This window comes from Strigops habroptila, chromosome 6, assembly GCF_004027225.2.
Source record: "Strigops habroptila isolate Jane chromosome 6, bStrHab1.2.pri, whole genome shotgun sequence".
Lineage (NCBI taxonomy): Eukaryota > Metazoa > Chordata > Aves > Psittaciformes > Psittacidae > Strigops > Strigops habroptila.
In genome coordinates, this window is record NC_044282.2 from 43,249,339 (window position 1) to 43,255,876 (window position 6,538).

Sequence of the window (6,538 nt, forward strand, 5' to 3'; positions counted from 1 at the left end):
TGATGAATCTTTAGGACCTGCTTGGGGTCAGGTATTAATGGGACTCAGTAGCCTCAGACTAAGAGTGACATTAGAAGAGGTTGATATAAGTTCACTATACCACTGTGAATTAGAAGCCAGAGCAATTCGCTCAGCTTGGATTGCATGGTCCGGCAAGGTAAAAAGGAGGAACGTGCTGCAGAATGGAAAACCAGGCTCCCACACAGTCATTTACTCCAGTAAGTGCACAAAATACTAACAGCTTAGCATTTTTGGCAAGAGACAATTAATAGAGTAGATGTGGAATAAAACACCGTTTCAGTGTCCTGCCTCTAAATAGAACTGCTGTAAGGAAGATTGTTAAAATGTTCAGACTGGAACAGCATACAAAGAAGCAAAGCACAAGTTTTCCACAGAGAGGAAGCAGCATGGCCCAGAACAGCAGCAGGCTGCATAAAGATGGCAGCAGCTGCAATCCAGGGAAGTTCCTATCACCAGGAATGATTTTAGATGCATCATCATCAACAGCACTTCTTCACAGAATTTGTTTGTGAAACTTAAAATTTTCCCAAACTTGGTTGGATATATATCATCTACTTTCAGGTGTGTACTTGGTTGACCTCTGAGATGGTTCCCCCAAGTTACTCAGTCAGTCAATTGTCAGAGAAATAGCTAATCTTAAAAACACAATTTGACTCCTTCTAAATGGCTGTTTTAAGAAGAGATGAACTCCACCTTAGAAATTACTTTCTTTTCATCTTTGCATTAACCATAAAAGTCCATATGAATCTCTAAGCTGTAGCTTAGGTAAGTTGTATATTAGTAAAATGTATTCTAACTCAGGCATCACAAGAACTCATAAAGACAGAAACGTAAGACATACATAAAGAAAACAAAAATACAGTTTCAGACAACAAACTAAATGAAAGAAATTTAAAAAAAGAGGGAAGACAGCTCCATAGCAAATTAGTCAGTGAGGTCATGATAAAGCCCATGACAAAGAAGAAATATAAAAATCTTAAACTCTGTGACAATGCATTTGGAAAATGTCAGATCTGCAGTGCTGCAAATTCTGCATAGGTTTATTTATGCTTAAGAAATAATTACACCCTCTTTCTGGATTATCATTCCCATTATCTTACATTAGTTTAGTTTAGGGACCTGAAAAAGCAGCTGTTGAACAAGCAGGCCAATCCATAATGCTGATATCTACTAGAGATGGATTGCAACTTTGATAATGACAGAAAATATATCACAATTAGATTGTTAAGAATTTAAATATTTTGCAGTAGAGAATGATTTTAAGCAAAGTATGATGGCTATGTCCATATCAGCAAGTGAGAAGCAGACTCGTAAGGAAAATCTTGGTGTTCAAGACTCTGTGTTCACCCTGTAACCCTTCCAAAGTACTCCTATGTAAAAGCATTACAACTGCTACACAGATTTTGGAGGAAAAATGAGTTTAGGCCAGCTGATATAGACTATGATTGCTGGATCATTAATCTTGCATGCTATTTATATAATATTGACTGTGAAAGATATTGTCACACATCTAGCTGTGATCAGGCATTTGTCTGGATAATAAATAGATGGCAGTACATGTATATGCTGCATATATGAATAGAAAAGTGTAGGCTTCTGTCTTTCTTTCATGAGAGGTATCTGTGATTGAGAGGTGATTTTGCATTACTAGGGTTATTTTCTGCTATCTGCTACAGAATAACTTAACTCTGTGCTTCTGAGCAAGCAGCTGGGGCTGTCCTCCCTGCTGTGCACCCACAGGTAACTGTGCGAGTGTGCAAGTGTGCCAGTGAAGAAGTGCACACGCTGTGTGAGCAGCTGCCCACTGCTAACAAAAGCATCTTGATTTTATTAATAACAGCTTAATGACTAAAGGGGGCTCTAAGAAATTCTGGTTGTGATCTGTGTTTTCTCCCAGCTCAATCCACTATCAGAGAAGGGAGATTACAATGGTCCACCCAACCTACCTTTAGCTATCTCAAAGCAACCACCTAAAGTCTCTGCCAACACCAGACAAACTTATCAACTTCTAACGAGTTTCAAACCTTTGGCATTTACTGTGTCTTCTTCTCTTTTGGCTATCAAGAAGGCTTAGATAGGTGTGGAATAGATATCAAGCTTTTAGATGGCTGCAACAGGATGAAACCTTGCCACAGTGATTTCAAAATAATATGTAAAATCCTTTCAGTGAGGTTACTTTCTCCACAGTGGAGATGTATGTATACCACACATACAAAAATTACATCCAGAAATTACTTCTTGGGAGCTACTTATCTTCGAAGATTTGGCATTCCCCTGTGCACTGATAAAGAACAAAGGCAAAATTTTGTTAAAGGCAAGTCCTATTGTGAAGCAGTTTAATGCTCTAAAATTAGAAATTCTAAGCACCCCAAACTGCTGAGTTGTACATAATCCCCAGTGAACGAAACAATTTAGAGAATACCATTTCAATTACATTTAAAAAAATATATGACTGCATCCTTGGATTTAAAACTTCTTTTGACTAATAAGAGATACCAAAGCACAGTCAAAAACATCAGGTGAAACATTCACATCATGTCCCCTTTGAACATTGAATGTGCTTTGAACCTTCAAACTTTTTATACTGATTTTGAAATTTGCATCTTTTAGTAGTTCCAGTGGAACATAACATTAAAAAATGCCACGAAATTGCATAGCTTGACAACCTGTAAATCGTGGACTATAAACCTTCACTCAATTTCTTCTCTTTTTGGTCTAATACACATTTGAACTAAGTAGCACTTGTGTTTTACTACTCAGTGGTTCTAATCTGATGCTTAAAACTAAGTTTGCAACAACTTTTTTCCAGGAGAAGGACCAATAAGAGATTAGAGCAAGCTGGTGGACAGAAAAAGTAGAGAACAGCTAAACATTTTGAAAAGAACTGGGAGTGCTTGTACCTTTCTTTCAAGCCTGTCAAGTTTGCTGTCATGTTTAGACTTACTATTTTAAACTGCGTATGTCATTCTATTTACTATTATCAAATGGCAGACAGGAAACAATTCAATGACTGATGGGTCTGTTGTAGTCCTAAGAATAATCACAAAAAGTAGTCACATTTAAAAATAAACAGACAAAAAAATGTTAATGTACTCTCTGAATGGGTGCATTTTTTCATTGTATTTAAGAGTTCTTGAGCTCCAAATATTTAAATGGATCATCTCAAAAATATTTGTCACTTCCTAATTGTGTCCAAAGTATCAATAAAAGAATTAATTTATAATCTCAGTATTCTTAAAGTCTTTACACCTCTCAATGTGCTGTTTGTGATTTCCATTACCTGTTTTCTCCAAAGGTCACCTATGAGCCTGTCTGCTTTCATGGGATTACAGATACAGTCTGGTCACAGAGCTGCAGTAACTGTATCTGATCTCTCATTCCTAATTCATTCTGTTTTCCTGTTGGCATATTCTCCGGGGATTTCATGCTTCCTCTTCCTGATCACTGTTATAAAACTGAAAAATGCAGGTTTTTCTTAGTGCTAGTCTCACTTTCCTCCTTTTTTTAACCCCCATATCTTAAACCTTGTAGTATTCTGAGCATTACTATAGCCTCCCCAGCTCTGACTGTGAGACAGCATGATAAAAAGCAATAATCTCTTGCATGGCACCTATCCCAGTGTGAGCAAAGGCATCCTGTTGCTGAGACACTGAGGTTAAAATGAATTCACATTGATGGTGCTTTATGATTGCTCTTTTTAGGTTATTTGGTAATCTGTTTATTGTTTCTGATTCTCTGTTTCTTCTATTTATGACGATTATCTCTACACATGAAGCATTCTTTATATAAAACACTGAGAGATCTGAATTTATGTTTTGGGGAGGGGGTTTGGTGGGTTGTTTTTTTTTTGGTGGGGTTTTCTTTTTCTGTTTTTTGTTTTGTATGTTTGTTTGGTTTTTTTAATAATGCTGTACTTAAATCACTTCCTTAAAATTTTACATTAGTTTCAGAACATAATATTCTCCTTATCTATTATTCTCTTACAGTAGGCTTAACAGTTTTACAAGTCACAGACACTACTTAATCTGTTAAGAGATAATTTTGTTAGCTTTCTGATGTATTTTACAAAGGGAGGAGCTGCTGCATCCAAGAGTGAATTTCACCTTTGCCTTAAACATGTTAGAGCTAATTTTGTAGACAGTTTTCTCTGAGATCCAGCCCTCAGTATATCAGCACAGATGCCTGAAAAGGTTAGTGCTTGTGGTCACTTCAATAACTGATTCATATAAATGCATATGTTACGTGTGTTGATACAGAATAAGCAATACTAAAAAAGTGCAAAACCCTTGGATTGTCGGTTTGCTCTCCAGCAGGAAAAAAGAACTGCAAAGAGCCCCAAACATGTTACTAACTGGCAGGCAGTTATCTTTGTTTGCTGCAGAGTTGGATTACAGGTCAGGAATGTAAAGGTTGCTTTTTCTATTCCCGCTCCAGGTATACAAAGCTGCCATAAACCCAGCTGAGTTTATGTTGAAGGATTATCTGGGAATAGCCTTGTAGGAGCCTCTGCACAAGATGTTTACGACTTTTACAGGTCATGTGGACAAGGGAAAAGGAGCTAAGGGTAGTACCCCTTTAGCTAATGTTATGCTTATAATGCATTAGGGACAGCTGGCTTCCTGAAAGTGATTTTTCAGATAATATATGAACTATATGAATAGTTTTCCAGTTAAATTATAATTTTAATGTCTGTTACAACGTTTGGGTACACTTCACAATTTTTTTTATCCCTCCATTTAGCCTTAGGGAAATTGCCACGTGTGTAATTTCCAAAAACGCGTAAGCCTTTCACTATTAATGGACTTCTTATCCTAAGTCAATTAAGAGCTTATTGAAAGTTCTGTCTGACAAGACTTTTCCTCCCAAGTCTGTCTGCCTTTTCTTTAAGTTTCAAGAGCAGCATTTTCCCATGTGTTGTGTATTAAAACATGTCTGTGTATAGGATTGGAAGCTTCTATACACTACCATAATGAAATAATAACAAAAAAAATTTTCTTAATATCCAGATTGGTCAGTTACATTGTGGAAAGTCTCTGTACTTAGAGCTGAATAAAAGTTTGTAACTCTGATTATAAAAGATAAAATTAAACTCCTCCTACATTTTTAATAACAGAGGTATTCATTCCCTTACCGTAAGCATGGCCCCTGATGGGATTTGGCTTGTGTGGGCATCCTTGCAGACAGCTGTGAAGTCAGGAGGCATCTCCAGCAAGGGCCCAGGTCCCCACACCATAAGGATGGAAACTATTCCTGCTGAGCAAAGGGTCACAAGAACAGTTCTCATCCATGGGACTCCCAAATAAGGCTTCCTGGAAAGAAGGGAAAAGGGAGCTTTTGACTCAGTTGCTGCAGACCTCACAGTCTGCACTGCAGCAGATGGATTTTCTTTGACAAATGCTACCAACAGTAGGACCCCTGCTGAAGATTTTCCTCAGATCTGTGCACCTGCAGTTTAACTTCATTACCCAGCACAGGAGATAACCTTCATATATTACAAACTTAGCAAAAATGTATGAAGTAAACCTATTGTACATACCCAGTATGTGATTTGTGAACTCTCACAACTTGATCAACTCAAAGTAAACGTTTACTAGACCATGCAGAGGCACTTTTCCACAGCAAGAGGTCTTTCCATGCCAAGTTTCAGCACTTGATACCAGCAGCAGTGGGAGTGGTTCTGTTAAAAAAAAAAAAAAGGTAACCAGATTGTTTGTTTGGTTTGGTTTTTAGTGTGAAAGAAACATTTCACTCCTTTTTCACAGTGTTCTGAAAATTGGTTAGTTTATGTTTAAAGAGAAATAACAACAAGCCTGTGGGAAGATATTAGGTCTAGGAAACTGTTCCTCAAAGTTTGAAATTTAGGAAAGTGATGGGCAAATGAAATATGTGCTTTGAGACTACCTTTCAGTTACTGCTTTCTGCAATGAAAAATTGATTTTTCAGCAGACCTTTCTGAAACATATTACAAATTCTGAAAGTGCAAGAAATCCGTGGATTTTACTTTTATTTTTCAAATAATCAGAATTTATTTAAATATTTTGATATTGATTGACTTACAGCATATCCCTGCACTTTGAGGGATCCGAATACAAAGGGTTTAGATTTTTTGGTTTATTCAAGGCACACTGGGGAATCTGTGCACAGAAGGTCACATATTACAGATGTTGTTTACTTGAGCTTCTGTGTACCAAAGGGCAAAAGCAAACTCCCTGCAAATCTTCTCATACACAAAAATATGTATTTTTGCTACATTAGAGAACAGGTTGAAAGTAGAGAAAAACAGAAATGGTTTTTAGTTAGGTGACCACTTTTACATGTTTTTAACCAATTCTAAATCTACCAAATGAGATAGATTTAAAATGAATGCAGTCTGCAGCTAGAGGCCTAAAAATTTTGTCACTGACTGATACTATGTTCATCATTAAGCATCTATACTTGTAATAACACTGAGAAAAATGTTATTATGCTGCCAAAAAGATGAAGTATTATCATCAGCAGCAGAAGCAGAGGCAACATC

The 6,538-nt window shown here is 36.9% G+C and overlaps 1 long non-coding RNA gene across 1 annotated transcript; it reads right to left on the reverse strand.

Moving 5' to 3' along the window:
- Positions 1–3,212: 3,212 nt before the first annotated feature.
- On the reverse strand, positions 3,213–5,698 carry LOC115609448. Its single transcript, XR_003991862.2, has 3 exons — positions 5,558–5,698; positions 5,153–5,330; positions 3,213–3,476 (listed from the first exon to the last, which is right to left on the reverse strand). It is a non-coding gene; the product is annotated as an uncharacterized LOC115609448 (long non-coding RNA).
- Between the last annotated feature and the right edge of the window lie 840 nt (positions 5,699–6,538).